We start from the raw sequence: 20620 nt of genomic DNA, 5'->3' as shown, positions 1-20620 counted from the left end.
ACAGCTCCCTCAACGTCAACAGTGCCAGCAGCGGCTGCCCCAAGTGTCCGGGAACCTGCTGCAAGCAGTCGAGTACAAAAAAAAAAGAAAGAGAAGGACAAGTGAAGAAGTGATGGTGACCGCAATGGGACAGTTGTCGAAAACACTGCAGGCCTGCCCATTAGAAGACGAATATTATCACATGGCTCTGAACATTAGAAAATTCTTGAAGAAAGTGCCAGAAGAGAGGCAGCTGGATTTCCAAATTGAGCTATTCCAACTAATAAAGAAGTATTCAGAGTGATGAAGGGTGTGTTGCACTTTTCTTAACCCGTAAGTGTTTTATGCCGGGCTTCACCAAGAATTCTCGCTTCTGCGAGCATCACAGAAATGACATCATGGAAAGAGAAGAAAGCGAACCGAGGGGCCCGATTTTTATTAATCATATCATAGGAAGCCAACAAACATTAACACCAAGGACAACATAGGGGAAATTACTTGTACTTTACTAATTGAATTAAAGAAATGATAAATTACTGGAAATCAAAATGTATGAAAAAACTACTGTCCGTGCTCGTGACGCCTGCGGCAGAAAGGATGTTCCACATCGGCCCCTAGGTTTGGAGTGGAGGGTGGCGCTGGCTAACACTCCCAGGGTTAGTTCTAGTTGTAAAACATAAATACCCAAGTAAGTGGATGGGAAAACGGTTCCCCGGTAGCCTAATGGTGAAAGCATCGCACGCCTAATGCGAAGACGTGGGTTCGTTCCCCACCTGCGGACAGTTGTTTTTTCATCCATTTTGATTTCCATTTATTTATCATTTCTTTAATTCAATTAGTAAAGTACAAGTAATTTCCCCTATGTTGTCCTTAGTGTTATTGTTTGTTGGCTTGCTATGATATCATGGAAAGAGCAGGCCAGTTTTTAGCACCCCGCGAGATGGCATCATTTTCCCATTCTCTGGGCTTTGTGCTCCAATTGACAGTCTGCGGCAACAACGTAGTTTCGCCGCACGGATTCTCTTCCACGGCAGGTTAGCCCATGATGTCTAGTTACGGCCTGCTGCTTCGCTTACATTGGCACCAAATAACAATGCTGTTGAGTTACGACGCTAAGCAGAGGAGCACAAAGTGAGACAAATGACATATATGGGTGCCAATTTCTGTTCATTGACCAGAAACCATGCGATTTTGTACATGATACCTAAGTGCAAAGTAATCACAGTAGAGATAGACTAACAAACGTGGAAGGGGCTAACACGGCTTTTCAGTAGTGATCTGAACTGAATTATCGTGGCAGGTACATCAGAGCATTACAGGTGCAAGACGGATATCAGACCAAAAGATGTAGCTGCACGCTCTTATCTTGACATTTCTTTATCACTTAATGCCAGTGACAATGTGCCAACGCACAAATTTTCTGCTCTATTTATTTAGAAAGCTCGATTATATATATTTCTCTCAGTGTAGTTTCTGGCTCTCCTTCGATGGTTGTGTGCCACTCCTTGTCCAGGAGTGGGACACAACCACAGCGCTTGCAGTGGTCTGCCAAGTGCCCGCCCATGTTGCTGTTGACCGCCAACCGGTGCTCTTACGCTCGATCGTTGAAGCGTCGTCCCGTTTGTCCGATACACACCCTGTCGCACTTCAGGAGAATATTGTAAACCACATCGCATACACAATCGGTGTAGCATTTGACGTGATTCTTTGAATATGTAGCCGGCAGCTTAATCGCCATCAAAGGGGGAATGTTGCCCAGTTTGCATGGGGTGCAAAATACAATGCACGCATTGTATCTGGCTGCGACCTTCTTTATGTGCGACTGCTTAAGTACGGACGGAATTACGTGAGTGTTCATTTTCTTTTGACTTCTGCACTTTTTCCCCATGTTTTACCTTCTGCAGGAGGCTTTCGCACGAACCTGTAATAATAGAGGGAGGAAATCGAGCATCTTCCAATCGGCTAATCGGTTTACTAAAACATGTAGCGAGATTGTGCTCGCATTACTTCATTAGTGCCGAATTGAGGCACGCATTAGCTATCCCCTCTCGATCAGTTTAGAATGTGCGCTTTCACTTGGTATGAGGCTTTTTTAGTACTGGGGTAATGCACGTGGGCCTTCGTGAAAGTAAGGTTAAGGTCCAGAAATTGAATTGAGTTATCCTGTGGCAATGCCCAGGTGAAATCTAATCCAGCAAACTCTCAAGAAGGTGTTAATTCTGCCACAGCACCGTCAAGGCTACTCTCGGTTAGATTTAAAATCACAAGGTAGTCATCCGCATATCTATAAATCCTAACTACATTATAATTGCTGATTGTGGCATATATGTGCTTGTTAATGGATGAAAGATATATCTCGCACAAAACCGGAGCTACAGAAGAGCAGATCCACATGCCGTCTTTCTGAACATAATAAGAACTGATACAACGCATGATGGTGGACTGTAATTAGAAATGTAAAATCTCTTAAAAACTGATCAGAACTCATGCCAGCATTATTCTGGAAATCCATTTCACCCGACACTTCGATAGTTTCACGAACTGCGTAAAACAGGCAACACTGGGGTATGGAATAAAATTCTCGATTTCCTCCCTCTGTTATTACGGGTGCGTGCGAAAGCCTCCTGCAGAAGGTAATACATGGGAAAGAAGTGCAGAAGTCGAAAGAAAGAAATGAACACTCACGTAATTCCGTCCGTACATAAGCTGGCGCACATAAAGAAGGTCGCAGCCAGATGCAATGTGTGCATTGTATTTTGCACCCCATGCAAACTGGGCAAGATTTCCCCATTGATGGCGAATAAGCTGCCGGCTACATATTCCAAAAATCCCGTCAAACGCTACGCCGATTGCGTATGTGATGTGGTTTATAATATTCTCCTGAAGTGCGACAGGGTGTGTATCGGACAAACGGGACGATGCTTCAACGATCGAGCGAGAGAGCACCGGTTGGTGGTCAACAGCAACATAGGTGGGCACTTGGCAGACCACTGCTAGTGCTGTGGCTGTGTGCCACTCCAGGACAAGACAACCTTTCCAAGGAGAGCCAGAAACTACACTGAGAGATATAAATCGAGGCTTTCTTAATAAATAGAGCAGGAAATTTGTGCGTTGGCACGCCGTCACTGGCATTAAGTGACAATGAAATGTCAAGATTAGAACGTGCAGCTGCATCGTTTGGTCTGATACTCGTCTTTCACCTGTAATGCTCTGATGTACCTGCCAGGATAATTCAGTTCAGATCACTGGCTGACAAGCCGTGTTAGCCCCTTCCACTTTTGTTAGTCTATTTCTACTGTGATTACTTTGCACTTAGGTATCATGTATAAAAATCGCATCAGCTCAATTAACAAAAGTTGGCGCCCATATATGTCGTTTGTGTCTCACTTCGTGCTCGTCTGCCGAGCTCTGCAACAATGTTGACGGACAAATATCATGAAGACATGTTTCACTTTCGTATTATGACCAATTCCTATGAAAGAGGGATCAACACTTTTTTTTCTACAATGCATCAATCACACATCGTCCAAACCGATGCACATTTAAGCATTGACTGCCATACTAAGAGCAAGTAGAATTTTCAGAGCAGCTTTCAATGCGTTTGCTGGTTTGCCCATGTCTTGTCGTTCCCCCTGAGCAGAGTAGCAGGCTATAGAGGACTGTTTTTCCAGGCCACCTTGGCCGACTTTCCTCAAGTTAAATTCTCGTCTCACTGCGAAGCGTACACGTACAGCCACAGCACAAAGTGTGGGATGTCTATTGACCCTTTTCGTGGAGCAATTTCTGAAACAGAGGTTTCCTGAGCCACACCGGGCCTCATGTATGCCCATTGTAAACATGGAGGCGACGAAGGTAGCTGAGGCAATCAATTGACGCGTCGCCACGTGATCAAACATGACAGCGCCCACGGGATCACTGCGAAAGGGGTCAATAGATGCTTTCTCAAAAGGGAGTAACCATGGGAGGCGATTGTTTTGAAGGGCAATAAACAGCATTACTGCATATATATATATATATATATATATATATATATATATATATATATATATGACCAGATGGGATGATGAAGTTAGGAAATTTGCAGGCGCATGTTGGAATACGCTAGCGCAAGACAAGGGTAATTGGAGATCGCAGGGAGAGGCCTTCGTCCTGCAGTGGTCATAAAATATAGGCTGATGATATATATATATATATATATATATGCATATACAAGCATATACAAGCGCTTACAATATAAATATATATATATATATACTGCCTTTTCTGCAAATAAACGACGAAATCAATAATTCAACATAACTGATCACAGGTTCTAAAATGGGTATACCTCATCCAGCCCTATAGAGGTAATACAAAATGAAAGGTCACTTAGTAAAAGCAGGAGCTTTAATGTCGAGAGTGACCACTAATTGAATTTAAGCATGCCTCACTCAAACCAAATTGTCCATGCAATAAAAGTAGCTGTCATGCTAGACTTGTTAGTGATATGAAACTTGTAGAGCACGGCACGGGCCCGGGCCCGGCCCGGCCCGCGGGCCGGGCCGGGCCGTCCGCAGCGTTAGTCGGCGGGCTCGGTCTTGAGGCCGCAGGCCCGGGCCCGACTCGGGCTTGAAGCCACGGGCCCCGGCCAGACTCGGGCCCGCTCATTGAAGGGCCTAAGTAGGCCTTCGAGCACACGTGACCGTTATGCATTGCATGGTTCAATGCATTCTGTGCCAAGCTGAAGTGACACGTGCAAGATGACTGTCATCATCATCATCAGCCTATATTTATGTCCACTGCCGGACGAAGGCCTCTCCCTGCGATCTCCAATTAACCCTGTCTTGCACTAGCTGATTCCAATTTGCGCCTGTGAATTTCCTACTTCATTACCCTACCTAGTTTTCTGCCGTCCTGGACTGCGCTTCCCTTCTCTTGGTATCCATTCTGTAGCTCTAATGGTCCATCGGTTATCCATCCTACGCATTACATGGCCTGGCTAGATCCATTTTCTTCCGCTTAATGTCAACTAGAATATCGGTTATCCCCGTTTGTTCTCAGATCCATGCCACACTCTTGACTGTATATCTTATCAGATGACTATATCAAAGAAAATAGTAAAACAGATGAAGTTCTCATTTTTAACAGCGGAGCTGTTTCAGCCGGGCCTAAGGTGTGCGCTGAATCCAAAAATGTGGGCCGATCCTGGCAGCAGTGCAGAAAGGGTCCAAGCGCAATGGCACATACACCTGTAAACTAGCGAAGCTGAGCATGGATAAGCCTAGCTAAGAATGGTGGGGACTAATTGCCGATCGATAGGCAATTGATAGCCAATCAATAGCTAGTTAATAATCGATCAATAATCAATAAATTTCAGAAAATGCTGGGGATGACTTGGTAGTGCTTAGCCTAGCCCAAATATGTGGTCAATACCTTACGATAGCCAATCAATAGCTAATCAATAATAGATGAATAATCAATAAATTCCGGAAAATGCTAGGGATGCCTTAGTAATGCTTAGCCTAGCTCAAATACGGGACCAATATCTTGCAATAGCCAATCAATAGATAATCAATAATCAATCAATAATAAATAAATTTCGGAATATGCTAGGGATGACTTGGTAGTGCTTAGTCTAGCCCAAAACCCACGACTAGCTAGGTGCCCATCATCTCCACTGTCTCTTTAGCATTGCGCCGCCAGTGTAAGCTAAGCAAATTTTTTTTCTTTTCCGCAAAAACGAACATTGTTTCCGCGTAAGGAAAAATAAATTATACAAAAAACCACTCCTCAAACCATTTCCATGTTACCGCTTTTGCGATCGCACTATTACCAGTGTCGATACTATGGCATTATTTTAGCGCTAAGGCCAGTTACTTTTGTGCTTCAATGCATAAAACAGCGTTTTAAGGTTAACTGGAACGCCCATGCATTTCGTCGGACACATTGAAAATTCATATCTCGAAACTGGTTCAGTCCTGAGAATTCGTTCCAAGTGGATAGGCCTTGCGAACTCAGCGGCTATAATTCGTAGATTGAAAGATGTGCCTTAAAATAATAATTAAAAAGTTAATTCGCGTAATTATGTTAAATATTCAATTAGGCGTTTTGACCATCCATTAGGCCATCCATGTCAGAATTAGCTTGCAACTACATAAAACAATTAGCCTCCTTAGAGCGTCGTCGCATTAATGCGAACACAAGAAATCCTGAGATATGCTGAATTCCATACTTCAGAACACTCTATAAGCATCAGTCGTTCATACATTGCCTACCATTCACTTGGAACAGATACCAAAATGGCAGTAATTTCAGTAAGAAAGAACTTAGCTGACACTTTGGTCGCTTGTAATGTATCTGATTTTATTATTATTCTGCCTTTGTGTATGGTTCTCAGTATATAATGTAAATCCTGTTTCGTTTTCTTAGCAAATGTTGATCTTGTAAAATTCAGTCTCATGTTATGTTGCATAGCTAGTTTGGTTATTGTAGTGTTGTTTAAATTTATGCATTCCGTTAAAACATTTCCAATTCTGTTAACTCGCCGTGACGCAAATATTCTTTGCCTTTCCATTCATAGCTATTTCGTCTATGAGGAATTCCAGCGACAGCTGGAAATATATGTGAATTATTGTGCATGTGTGCACACTGTTTGCTGTACTATTGCCTTGCCTGGTCTTTTGGGTCACGTCAAGCTACATATGTAGCTTTTAGTCCAAAATGACCGTCCAGCATGTAAACTGGACAATAAATTTATTTGATTTGATTGATTTCGTCAGACACTTTGAAAATTATTATCTCGAAACTGGTTTAGTCCTGAGAATTCGTTCCAAGTGGATACGCTTTGCGAACTCGGCGGCTATAATTCGTAGATCGAAAGATGCGCCATAAAACGATTTATTAAAACGTTAATTAGCGTAATTATGTTATTTCTTCGATTAGACGTTTTGATTTCTCGTGGACGTAATGGCCACCTCATCGAGTAGTTTACATCAAGGATTATAACTGCGGTATATGCCACAGGCACTCTTAAAAAATTTGGTTCAGCTAAAATGAAACGCCCTGTGTATTTGCATGCTAAATGACATCATAGAACCATATCATTCAATTTAAGATAAGTGCATGCGCACCACCAGAAAACTAGTAGCACAGGCAATGGGCCGGATTACTGATGTTCCCGTGGGAGAAACAAATATTTCGGCCTTATATTGCTTATATACAGCAGCTGATTAAACCTCGAGAAGGTGGGGCTGACAGGTACGGTACAATCTGTAAGTAAAAAAATTTTTTTTCTTAGAGGCCGGGCCTCGTGATGAACACGCGGGCCCTAGCTAAGCTTAGTAATGAATGCCCGGGCCCGGGCCGGGCCCGGGCTCAGTAACACGGGCCTGGGTCGGGCCCGGGCTTGCAACCATGGGCCCAGGCCGGGCCCGAGCTGGTCTCGGTCATGTACGCTCGGGCCCGGGCTGGGCTCGGGCCTCGTAAAGCGGGCCTGGGCCGGGCTCGGGCCGAGAAATCAGGCCCGTGCAGTGCTCTATATGGAAGTGCGATTAGCATGCATGCTTCCATTCTGTGGATTTCACATCTAACAGTGGCCAGAAAATTCAATTCAAATGTTCAGCATTTTATATCTTCTTGCAGCCAATCCCCTCGTCAGATGGTGTGTGTTATGTGGTCACATAATTCCTTTAAAAATAATTCTGGGGCTTTACATGCCAAAACCAAAACATTATTGAGGTATGCTGTAGCGGGATGCTCCAGGGGGGCATTCTGTAAGAGTCTATCCACCTAGTGGACTGTCATTCGGCTGTCGCTGATTGGCTGCAGCTGCACGAGCAAGGAGACTGGCTGAGGGCACCTGTCTCCTTCTCACTCATGCAGCTGCAGGCAATCAGCAGCGGTCGAAATGGACAGTCCACTAGGTGGGCTCTAACATAATAGCCCCCTTGATTAATTTTGACCACCTGGGGTTCTCTACCAGACGCATAATGCACGACACACAAGCGTTTTTTTCTATTTCACCACCATCGAAATGCAGCTGAAAGTCTATCCCATGTGCTCGGGTTTAGCAGTGCAATGCAAAAGCCACTACTCCACCACGACAGGTAGTTCCTTCAACTACACAAATCGGAAAAGAAGTAACCTTTCCCACTTCATGATTGGCAATGAGCTGCTAGAATCTCTGCAAGAATATGTTTGTCTATGTCATTTACTCAGAGGTGAACTTGATTATAAAAAGTAAATTTACAGAAGAATAAAAATGGGTTGGAGCACATACAGCACGCATTACCAAATCATCAGTGCCAGCTTACCATTATCATTGAAAGAAAGGAGTGTGCTGGTTTGGGCTGGTTGGTACATCATGAAGACGGGAACAAACAGTGCTAGGACAAGGCGAGTTGTCTGTCGTACTCACTTCGTCTCGTCCTTGCGCTGTTTGAAAGAAAGGTGTAAGATCATTGCCTACTAGCTGTATAATACAAGGGGTAGAAACTTAAGAGGTTAAATACAAGTGCGAGTTCTACCACACAACGAGCAATGGAAATGCACGTAACACAGATGAGCATTGTTTCAGGACAAGACTAGCCGCAAGGGGCGCCAAATTGTTTTGAAACCAAACATAACAGAGCCTTCAGGTGTGATGCAAATCTAACGAATAGGTTTTTTTTTATCATGAACCAATAAGCTGCGGCACGAGGCTTTTCCCTGGTAAATTTCAGAGCTCACTATCAGTTGATTGTAGGAAGTATCTGCTCCTGTAGCTGCTTGACAGCCGCTTCTTTTGACACCCCAGGCAGATTCCATTGCCAAGGAACCTCCCCAGCACTGCTACAGAAGTACGCTGCGAATATATTCCTGGCAGCTGCCGCATCACTGAGGTAGTTCCTGCAATGTGTTGCCTTGACTGGGAAGAAGTGGGGTTCTGAGCTGTTTCCCGATGCTTCTTGCACACCTTGTCGTCACTTACCTGCGATGAGATTGCCAAAACTGTCTTCTGCATCGGCGAACTTGTGGGACTGTGGGTTGTGGACGGTGAGAAGATTGTGCAGGATACAAGCAGCCTTGATAATGAAGTCCACATTCTTCGGTCGTAGCTGGATGGTACGAAGCAAAATTCTCCATCTGGCCGCTGTAATCCCAAATGCGTTCTCTGCGCAGCGCCTGGGGAAAAATGCAAGGACCTTACATGCTGAAGTTGCAAGAATTCCTGTACAAACAAATATAGCACTTTGCCATAACTCGTGCTTGGCACATAAAGAGTAATGTTAAAGGATATAAATACATCCACTTTCGTAATGTTCAGCATAACTTCGCACATTTTCTCCAACCAGAATAACAGTAACATCAGGAGACATGTACTTTTTTTTTTCAGTCGCTTACACCACCACAAAGCATTCATCTTATCATTTTCCATGAGACATATAATCCAGTTTTAAAGAATACTTTCGTTTTGCCGCTTTGCATAGGCCATAGCAATAAAACACACCCTGTAGTTGCTTTGTGGCTGTGGTGTTCTCGTGGTTTTAATAAATTCTTACAGTTGCGAGTGGCACTGTTGTTCATCCTCTACCTTTCGTGTTCTGCTTGGCCTTAAGGCACCACGATAACACTACACAAACTAACACAAATTTCTGCTGTCTCTCACAATACAAATCTAACAAAATCATAACGAATGCAGTGACACGCGAAAAACCTTATAGAAATTTTAGAATATATTATTGGAAAAACTGTGGTGGTGGTCTCCACAAACTAAGATAACTGGCCTTGTATCTTGTTTACTTTGCTTGCTACATGCGATATTGAAAGACTGAAGGCTACATACCTTGCTCGGCTTAGCCTATAGTTGAAAACCCGCTTTTCATCGTCGAGCTGTCTGGCTGGATAAGGACGAAGAAAATCCTTGCGAAGGTGAAAAGCCTCATTGCCTACGAAGGCATATGGTGCATTTGTTCCACAGCCAGGAAGCAGACTGGTTGATGGTATGTCTAAGTCTCCTTGAGTGAGGGCACGTCCAAACTCGGAATTTTTGAATGTGCCATCATCACTGAGGCGACCCTCAGCTCCCACATCGATGAGGATGTACTTGCAGTTGCTGTCGACCACAGCTATTAGGCCCACAGAGAATGTGCCCTGCAATGTTGAGCGCAATGCACACAATCAATACAAGTGGTATAATTATGACAGCTGCATCAGACAGAATGAGCACAATATAGGTATATCTTGCTCTATAACTACGGAATCATAGAAGTACCAAAGCAGCTGCCCTTGTCAGTGTGAAACCTGGAATCCCAGTAAAACCGTTTCCGTAAAGTTTAGTCAAAATGCATGACCGGGGGAATATAACAAAGAGGTGTCTCACACCCAGTGCATCCATTCTGTTGTTTGCAGGTCAGTGAATGGTTATGGCATATGGAAGTTTATTGTGTGATGCGAAAGTAATCACAGTTGATAAATGGTAACTGGCAATAGTAGTACAAGTACTTGACATGTGAATAGTCTTTAGTCACCTGATGCCAAGAATCCATTTAAGAGAAGTAACCTAAGCTCTCACAGCTAACATCAATGCTGCCATAATCTTTGAATTTGCTTATGCAACACTCATCACTGTTTTCTGGTGTGTATTTTATGTCATGTGGGTGTTTGCAAGCAAATCAGTGAAGACTGGTATGGACTTGCCAAGTAGCCAATGGCTGGCTAAGCGGCCAAGTTCAGCAACAAATAATTTCCACAAGTGCATGATAAGCTTGCTCATGGAAGGCTTTTGCGCATTTCATGCACTACATGAATATTGTTTCTACAAGTCTTTATGAAGGCATATTTTTGTTGGGGTGGCTTAAACTTTGTCTGCATTGAAACTCTCACAAAGGCTGTACTAATGATCACTGCAGGCACAACCATATATGCTAGGAGTAAACTATAGGAAGTCAAAAGTGTCAAAAGCAGACGTGTGACATATTCAGTGTTTTTGTAATGAACTTATAAACTGCATGAATTATTTCTTATTAGAAATTTCTATATATTTTTTGTAACAAACTACTGTAATTAGTCCTATTTTTCATGGCGATATAGCCATGCCGACCAATGTATGGTCGGAGGACATCGTGCACATTTAGTGCACGGCTTCCTATTTGCAAACATCAGGAGAATAAAATAGAAAATAAAGCCAAAAGCTTAACATTTGCTCATAAATCAGATGAACCATTAGTTTTTAGGGAATTCAATTTACAACAGTCATTTGTTCTGCTTTGGCATCGAATATTTGAAAATGCCTATCCACCCATGCAAATGCCAATGATTACCAGCTCAGTTAAGTATTAAGCTCGTCTGGTCAAAAGCAAGTAAACAAAAGTAATATTACCTTGTAGTTGAAGTAGACACTGCCAGAGTTAGGAGGGCAAACAATGGCGACATGTTTGCCGTCCACGGCACCTAGGCAGTTGGGGAACTGCCACCGCATGGAGGAGATAGCCTTGGGCTATCTCCTCCCACTCAGCTCTGCTGGGTGCCTAAAAGAGTTGAGTTGCAGAGAATCATCACTACTCCATTACACCATGCAGTAGCTGATTTGATGTCTGCAAATGTCTGATGCTGTTTTAACAACAGTTAGGATGTGTAGTGACGCCCATCGTGGTGCGTAGCTGAGTATGCATACGAGGTGATCATTTTTAAGTATTCAGGAATTTAGAAAAATCGCCTGTGGCAGATAGCACAATTCTTGTCCTTGAGCTGGATTATTCGAGAGGCACACATTACTAGCTTGTGAAATCGAAACAAGTAATCAACTAATAAAGAAAGCTTACGAATTAACTTCCTAATTATTTAGTTCATGGCACACACTGCAATTTGCAAAATGTAGCCGGTCATCGTAAAAGGTGTACTTATTTAAAATCAATCTCTTGGATGACATTAGTTTTGAGATATTTTCCAAAGTGTGGGACGAAAGACATGGGTGTTCCGATTTACTTTCGTGCTTCAGTATATAAAATAGCAGTTTGTTAATAAAAAAGCAAGCGGAAAAAAGTGCAGTTTTATGCCGAGTTTGACAGGACATCTCCGAAACTGGTCTCATTCTGGACATTATTTTCGAGTGTATACGCCTTGAAAACTCAGCGGCTACAATTTGTAAATTGCAATATGTGGCATAAATTAATTAAGTTGATTAGTGAATTTTTTAGTTAGTTGAATATGTGTTTACACTTCTCGTGCAAGTAATGTCTGCCTCTCTGAACAATACCACTCAAGGACTGGAATTATGTTATCTGCCAACTGGCAATCTTTAAAAAATCACAGAAAATTTAAAGATAGTCTGCCCATACCCTGATAAAATACACAACCAACTGCACATCTCACATGCTATATGAAAGTTTCTAAAAACAAATGATAAGATTCCATCAGCAGAGTGGTTCCTTACCACACAATATTTTTGATGATGCTCTCATTTCGTCACTATACTACAAAGCTTCAGCTTAACTTCATATAGTGATCCTTCAGTCGTGCCCAGAGGGATCGACATGGGACATGTATGCACATTCGAGCAGTTTCAATGCCAACGCGAAATGCTAGCGCGACATGACAAATATCTTGGCCTGATGCCAGGTAACTGTAACACAGAGAAACAAAATCGTAAAACATGTTTGTGAATATTTAGTTTAATTTGTTACCACAATACCGATCAATGTTTAAGTTCTGAAGTGCTACTACCATTACAATCTTTATATGCTGTTTTCTTTCTTGTATAAAGAATAACAGTGTTCTCGTAAAAGTACCTAGTATGCACCAACATGGTCCTGCTCGTTCAGCAATTTTTTTAAAGTGGTCCATTGTTGCCTTTTCACACTTGATCCCACATTTTAATCTCTTTTTAGCCATGTATATCCATCTCCCATATTCAATGCCATTCTGGTGGCTCCTTTATTTCACTTTTAATGCCGAGGCAGGCAAGCTCAAGCATTACTTCTCAAGTTAGACGGACGTCATAGTGCACTGCTCGTCATAATATCTTGCAGGTGATAAGAGCGATGTACAGAAAAAGTTGACATTTATATTAGGTGCTATGTGGAACATAATTGAAAAAAGAAGAAGAAAGGACAACACAGAATGATGTGTACCCAAGTTCATTTGGCTTTAAGTGCCCAGTAGTGTTGTGCAGCAAACAGACCATTAGTAAGCACGAAACTAGTCTCTCAAGGTCTCCATTTGTAGAAGGCTAATTTAGTACAACAGAGGCACGAAGCCACTTGTGAAAGCCCTATAAACGAAGAACGGAATACATACGTACCTCAGTGCTATTGCCAGCCGTTCAGCAGGCTCCAAGGGTTCCCTTATGAAGTTCTGAGAAGTGAGGTCCGTCACAACAAATGTGTCAAACATCTGAGGCGTCATACGGTAAAACTTGAAGAAGCCGTGGTCGCCTACACGCATACGGCGCATCTGCCAAAGGAAAGGAAAATTAGCTGCGAACAGGTTTTCCCGGTTGGTGCCCAAAAATTATCTCGTTGTAGGAGGAGGATATTATGCTTTATGTAAAAGAGAATTATGAGGGGGTTTAACGTCTGTGCATAGCAAGTAGGCCAGTAGGTACGCCATATATGTCCCACAAAATATTTTGGTGACATATTTTTAAAGTTTCACAACTCTTCTCGTTCGGCACTGAAGAGGCAAAATCACTAAACAAGACCTTTCACGATGGCCGGAGTATGCCGGAGAATCCGCGACACCGGACGAATGATAGCCCCGGCACGCGCAGGCCTCCGTGAGCCCCCAACCTACGGACCAGTGCGGGTTCCGTCCTCGATGCCCCGTTGCCCTCTTCGGTTTCACGGAGGTGCCACCAAAGTGTACTGTATAATGTTATGTAGTTTACACTTAGTACTTGTCAAAATGTCCCCTTACCTTAATCACATCAGACAACTGTATCGTGCTGAACCCATCTTGGACCCATTCCGACCGACAATACAGCCACGACTGCGGCGGTCAAGCACGTGCCTTCGTATTCGGCAGCTAATTGCCTGGCTTGTTTGTTTCACAGGCACAAAAAACAGTTACTTATTGCGGTGTAGTAAAGTCCTTCTTGCTTGCGTGCTGCAAACACGGGCCGAACCCACCATCGTCGCGGTTGCCGCTGGTACTGACGTCGCCTTCACTTCAACATTAGCGGCAACATCATCATTTTCATGGTAAGCAAAACTTTCTTCCTCCTGGACACTGGTCTCATTATTCAACAGTCAACGAAGCACAAGGACCAAAGGACGAAAGCTTTTAGCGCTGTTCGACACCTGACGCTGCACGCGTAGCACACCAGTGATGCTATGCCGATACCGCCGATACTCCTCCAGGTTCAGCCAGGTTCACAATGCTCGGATTAGTTAAGCTGACTGAACCACTAGGAGTCCTGAAATACCTTTTTAAAGTATATAGATACATTTTCAGTTAAAAATTACTGTGTTTTATTGCCATCTTTAACATATTGCTTAACGTGGCCGTTACGCGAAGGCTAGGCTGTCTTGAACATGGCAACCTAGCAACATTGCTTCGCCGCGACGAAACGCGCAGGGACGCGCAGCAACTCGTGCATCGTTTGGGTCAAGGAGGTTTAAAAATAATGCTGTAGTGAAGCTGCCGTCTCAAATGTGAAGCCGGACCACCGCCATCTTACCATAGGCAAGCAATAACGTTAGGAAAAGCGGGGAATATACGAAGCACTTTCTTCCCACTCCGTGCTGTTTTTAGGTGGATAATTTAGCCGTGCAGATATCGTTGGACGTCTTCCTTTCTTCACTGGTTTCAGAAGAAAGCCTTAAGTTATTTTCAAATTTTATGGCACATCATGATATTATTACACAGCCAAAGGTAATATTTTAAGCGAAAGGTTCGAGCTTTTAATTTCAAATTAGCCTAGCATTTGCAATAAATGACCAAAAGGACGTCAGCTGCTAGCAGATTTCAGCTGTCACGGCCCTCTTTCAGAGTAGAAGTATAGGCAAACTGTGGCTTCACCTGTGCTGGTAAGAAACTGCGGGGGCTACCACTTCAGCAATTTTTTTTAAACCTCCTTGGTTTGGGTGTGCGAGGACGTCACGTGGCGTCCACTATCGGACGCCACGTGACGTCGAGTGAGCGCGGCGCGTGCGGACGCTTTCCAACGCGTACGTCTGGTTGGGGCTTTAGGGGAAGGGGACCAGTCGCAGACGCGGGCACCACCTTCCTCATTAGGTTATATACTTCCACTGTGCTACTTCGGCCACATCTCAACCCTTTCCAGTTGAGCGCGCTCCTCGCCAAATACTTACAACATGTATTTACAAATACAGAACGTTTGCGGAGACGGAAGAAAGCCCAGCCAAACTGTTTCTACTTTTCGTCGTCTGCAGAACCGTCGTCGTTCTTTTCTTCACCTCAGCGTACCCATATTATTAGGAAAGAGGACCACCCGTTAAGCAAAGATCACTTACGAACGAGAAGCTTTGTGGAGTAATGGCCCCTGTTCATGAGTTAACGCTGCTCATCCCCTAAACGCTAAATATAAGCATAGGGAACTACACGTTGTTTAAGTAAGTGCCCGCTATATGGGAGCGAATCTTGTCAAGCATGAATTGGTTGCCATTTGGAATCTCTCATGTAAAAAAGTCATGCGATGGCTCATTAGTTGTTCAAGTCTCCGGAAACGTGGAGCAATTACAATTTGCTAATGGCACACTATAGCAAATAAAAAGACTACGCCCCACATTTACGATATTACGCTCCTGTATAACGCCTCGTATCAATAAGCACTATTGTATCTAAATACATGTAGTACAGAATGCATTCGTTTTAACTCCGTTTATATTAGGCAACTATGAAGCGTACAAGCTTTGTGCTACATCGCTGTACAGTTGTCTCCATGAACCATCTGTACTAGGTATGAGTGCAGATGCGTCAAATGCACTGAGCAAGAAAATCGTTCATGGTGATGTAATGATCATAACGAACAATGAGAACATTTCTTTACATACTATAACGGCATGCCCTCGCAAAAAACTGATATCCAATAGCGTATTTAAAAAATTGGTATGGTTTAGCTTTGATTAACCCTGGTTGATAGCGAAAGCTTCACTGCCCTGGCGCAGGCCCATTGTCGAGCTGTGGCCGAGGTGTGGTTTCGTAATGCTATACAGACATGTTTGCAATGAATACACTGTTTATTCATCATTTTTAATGCCTATGAAGACACTGAGGTGATCAGTAAAGTAGTGAGACTTGGGGTGCTATGCAGGATGCACCGAGTTTGGCGAAACTCGGTGCACGATAAATGAACTAATGGTACTAAGACAAAGTGTGTCCGTCGGCACGCCTCCAGTTTCATTGGTTTATCTAGATTCACTCTGGGTGGCTATCATCTCTTGGGCGTTGCCATATGGGCGGTCGACAAACTGGGGCTCACGTGATCATACGGTCGGTGCATGGTCGTACCTTCTTTCACTTGTCTGTCGTTCCACCGAGTGCATTATAGGCACAAGCATGTTATCAAATAAATGTATTTAGTGCTATAATATTAGTCACATTAATGTGGGTTATAAGTATTTTAAAATTTACAAGATGTGCACTGAATGTGTATTAGACTAATTTGCCGTTTAATGCGTTTCGCGTTATACCACCAGGGGACGCTCGCCCTCCTCTTTATTCCTCTGGATTGAATTGGTGCGGCTCGCAAGCTGCTTGCACTCCCATTTCTGAGCACAGATTCGTGTGCGCCTGGTTATCACATTGGTCTTTCAACAGATCTCTCATTGCTCGCGCTAAAGTAAGGCTGCGAAAGGAATGAGCGTCTGCTAGCGCAGTAGTGGTTTGCCACGCGCTTACCGTGTAAGCTCTAAGGAATGCCGGGAAGCACTCATACAAGGGTCAGGAAACTATGCTTTATTTTCTTTTACTTTGTGTGCACCTTCAGACGGGCTAGCACCGAGCGATGGTTTCGAACAACCGCAGGAAAGAGTCTTTGTACTGGGTTGCCCGAGCGATCCGTGGCTTCTAACAAACGCAAGAAATGGTCTTCGCAGCGTACGTGGCGGGTAATTGATTACCACGACATCTATGCCAGCAATGACTCCAGCCGCGATGCAGTTACCCTGTCACTACCGCTGACGAGGTGGCGATTCACTTTTTGACAATAAATTTCTATTTTTTTGCGTTTGAACGCTCATGATGGGGCCCACAAACTTCACGCTGTGGTTGACTGGTAAATATTTTATTTTATTTTTCTAAGCCCCACAATAACAAATGTCGCCCAGTGCAGATTGAGGCTCGCCTCGTTAGCATCCACTAAATTTGGAATACAGTTCTATGCGACCCATGCGTTACTGCGAATAAAGGTCCCTGCTTGAACATTGGCTGCAATAATGGCTTCGTCTCGTCGGTCGACCTTGAAAAGTCACAGCACTACTGTGGTAGCGCAGACCATGCCGAAGACCCATGGTGCACGATCGTTTAACATTGCCGTAATTTTGGCGGCTTGGTGGAACGTTGTCGCCCTTCATCAGGCGGCCTCGGTTGTACTTTCGCTTGCCGCGAAGAAGGCCCCCAAGTGGAGGTGGCGACAGTAGCTCGTCCATCATGACCTCATGGTCGTAGTTCTTCCAGTCGGCGATGGCATGCTTCGATAAAGGAAACAAGTAGCTGGCCATCTCCTTCGACTGCCACACATCTACGCTATTGCTCACGCAGTACGTGAGCCAAATAACTTGCCACCTAAAAGGTGGACGTTCGGACGGCCCAGGCGGTCCGTGTTGGCGAAGTAACTTCCTTCGCCTCTCTGCCCGTACAGTGCAGCGGTACCGTGTAACTGCAAAGACTGCTTTCGACACCTGTTGCACTGGAAGGCAGCCTGGCGTTCATTCTAGTCTTCCTGTACAATGTCACCACTACAATGGGACCAACCAACCACAGGTTGGCTGGTCCGGTTGGAACCCTAGGTGCTTGCAGGTGCCCCAGTACTCCAATGACGCCGCTGGACCTGGCCTGGCACTGGGACACGGTGGACGCACGGCGCTTGAAGCCGGAGAGAGCCGAATCGATCGCACGAACTCTTCCTCTGCAGCCTAGTCACACCAATTGTGCTCCGAAAGCATAATTTGACCACCACGCTGTTTCCGCATACGAGAGCTTTCGCCTAACTCGCTACACAGCCAGCGCACTGACGTATTGGAAAGGCGAAAATGACGTTGAAATTCTACGTCCGTCATGTAGGTGAACGGGTCCTGACGTTCTATTCACGCTTTCTGTCACTGAATGCGATGACACAGGCTGCTGCTGCTGCCACTGCGATGTTCCCGAGTTCAACTCGGGGAGGGTTTCGCGATGTACGAGTTTGGCACGAGTTCGCCTGTCAATCAAAATCATAGGTCTCGCCCCACGCGAAGCACGTAACTCTTGTGCGCGCACCCACCACAGTCGAGCCACGCCCAACTTATTGTTCGGCAACAGCGACCCGGTGCTGAGCAGAGAGGCATCAACAATCTTGACATGTCTTGACTGCCGAGATGAAACACGCACAACGCACTGTCATCGGTGATGTACTGAGCGCCCACTATCACTGGCTTATACATACGCGTATATCTTCTCGGGCTGTGATGGTCCCACAACATGGTTTCATTGCCTGCACTGTGGCGACGTAGCACACAGCAAATAATTATCGGCACGTCACTGTAACTACTTGCAAGGGGTCGATGCGCCGTGGTGAACGACGATGCTGAGGAGTGCGTAGTGTTTTCCGACGACAACGTACCGCAGCTGTCATTTGAGATGACTGATCTGTCATCGGCTATTTATCGGAGCGGTAGTGTCGCTAACACGGTCAGCGTCGGGCATCGCCCGCTTTTCTAGACCCATTACGATGACATTTTGTCATCACAAGCACTGCACCCTAAACAGTTGCAACACTTTCCTGCGTTCTAAGTCTCATTTCACAACTGCACACTAGAGCCCTTACATGCCAAAATGCGATTGTTGTGGTGTCGTTACGATATCCATCTGCGATCGCTGTTAGCTCGAGCACAAACTATCGGCAAGCACTTTGGTGTGCACAACACACTCAAAATACTGCGTATATGCGCACAGAGGCACCTTCACTGGGCAAGCAATGAGAAACAATTAATTGTGACGCTGGGCAGCTCGCTCTTCACAATGCATCACGGAGGCTTCGCGCACAGAAATAAACATGGTACCGTACAGCCATTTTGCAGCGACAGCCGTTGCTCCTCTCTCTATGCCTAGAGTCTCCTTTTTCGTTGGTAAAGCAGCGGCATTAATAGCCTCAGTGAAGCGCCTGCGGTGAACAGCCATGCCGCGGCGATGCGCTGCTCTTCCCCTAATAGACGGGGAATGGTCAGATCATTGTCATGACTGAATTTATGCGTCATTATCGCATCGATTTCATCGACAATAGCACTGCAACGCCCCTGGAGACTTGTCACCGTATCAACTCCCTCGTGTGTGCGACCCTCTAGAATGTATCCGCTTGTAAGCTGTGGCCTCACTGTGGCCACTCACGGCAAAAAAGTGCAAAATCTAATAATTCGTTCGATCTCCGTTTGTCATCAAACATTTGTAGCATTCCAAACGAAAAACCGATACTTTAAGAAGTAAAATGTTCGTTATTTTATTTGTTGTATTTTAAAGTATTCGATTGAGGGAAAGTGTAGATGCAAGAATGCCCCACATGTGCCCTGTTCGCATTCGACGGAGGATCAAAAAATAATGCCCGAAAGAGGAGGCACGCCCTTGACGCGCCCGAGAAAGGCTTGGCAAGCGGCTCACGGCAAGTGCGCAGATAGACAGCCCGACAGTCACGGTATTGCTAAATTGCGATAATACGTTGATAACAATACGCGGCGCTGGCGTGTTTTGTTGCGCAGTCTTCTGTGCTTGAAACGCCGCGCAGGGTGCGCTCTTGTTGTCATACGCGGCTTTATCTCGACATTTTTTTAGCCCGTTGTTCTTGCGCTTTCCTTGCTATCTCCGTTCACTGACTGTTATCGAGCAAACTCGGGTAAAACTCGTGCGAACGAGAAACTCGGCACATCCTGCATAGCACTCTTGGTTGCAACTCGCAATCGGGCCCAACTCTACTCGGGCAGCGACGGCAATGTCTCCTTTCAGGGCTCCGTAAAGGCTTAAATATAGTCCGACGTAGTGTGAACGCGCGCTCACGTTATGTCACGTTGGCGAGAACAACAGCTATAGTTCGACCGATGGTTCGACGTATACTGGCGACGCCAACGTAGCCGGACGCGCGGCCAATGCGCTCCGACATGCCCGGTTGCCCGCGTGCCGATAACGTCGGAATTTAAACGCGCCTTAATGCTCTCTGGTGGTTTGACCTCGAGCTCTCAAGGTGAAAACTGTTGAGTCGCTGACGGCTGCCTGAGGTAGCGTAATGAAGCTTTCGCTACAAAACTGTGTATCTCCACCGAAACATTCAATCTTGTGCATGTAGCCACGCATAAAGAGGAGAAACAGGGCGCCGAAGAAGCTAACTTCTAACAAATAAAACAAATCATGACGAAATCATCGGGTACTAATATCAAAGCAATCAAAGCATCGCTTCTCGTCTTCTGGCTAAGGCAGCTACAGGCGCTGTTCGTACTCTTAACAGGTAGACGGGTCGCTTCCTTGTTTTCATTCTGAA

General features: G+C 44.8%; 1 pseudogene; it reads right to left on the bottom strand.

Annotated features, from left to right (window-relative positions):
- Window positions 1–8687: 8687 nt before the first annotated feature.
- Window positions 8688–11416, bottom strand: LOC119454450 (putative nuclease HARBI1; annotated as a pseudogene).
- Between the last annotated feature and the right edge of the window lie 9204 nt (window positions 11417–20620).

This window comes from Dermacentor silvarum, chromosome 5, assembly GCF_013339745.2.
Source record: "Dermacentor silvarum isolate Dsil-2018 chromosome 5, BIME_Dsil_1.4, whole genome shotgun sequence".
Classification (NCBI taxonomy): domain Eukaryota; kingdom Metazoa; phylum Arthropoda; class Arachnida; order Ixodida; family Ixodidae; genus Dermacentor; species Dermacentor silvarum.
Note: the sequence above shows the minus strand (reverse complement) of the source record. Positions and strands in the feature narration are given on the sequence as shown.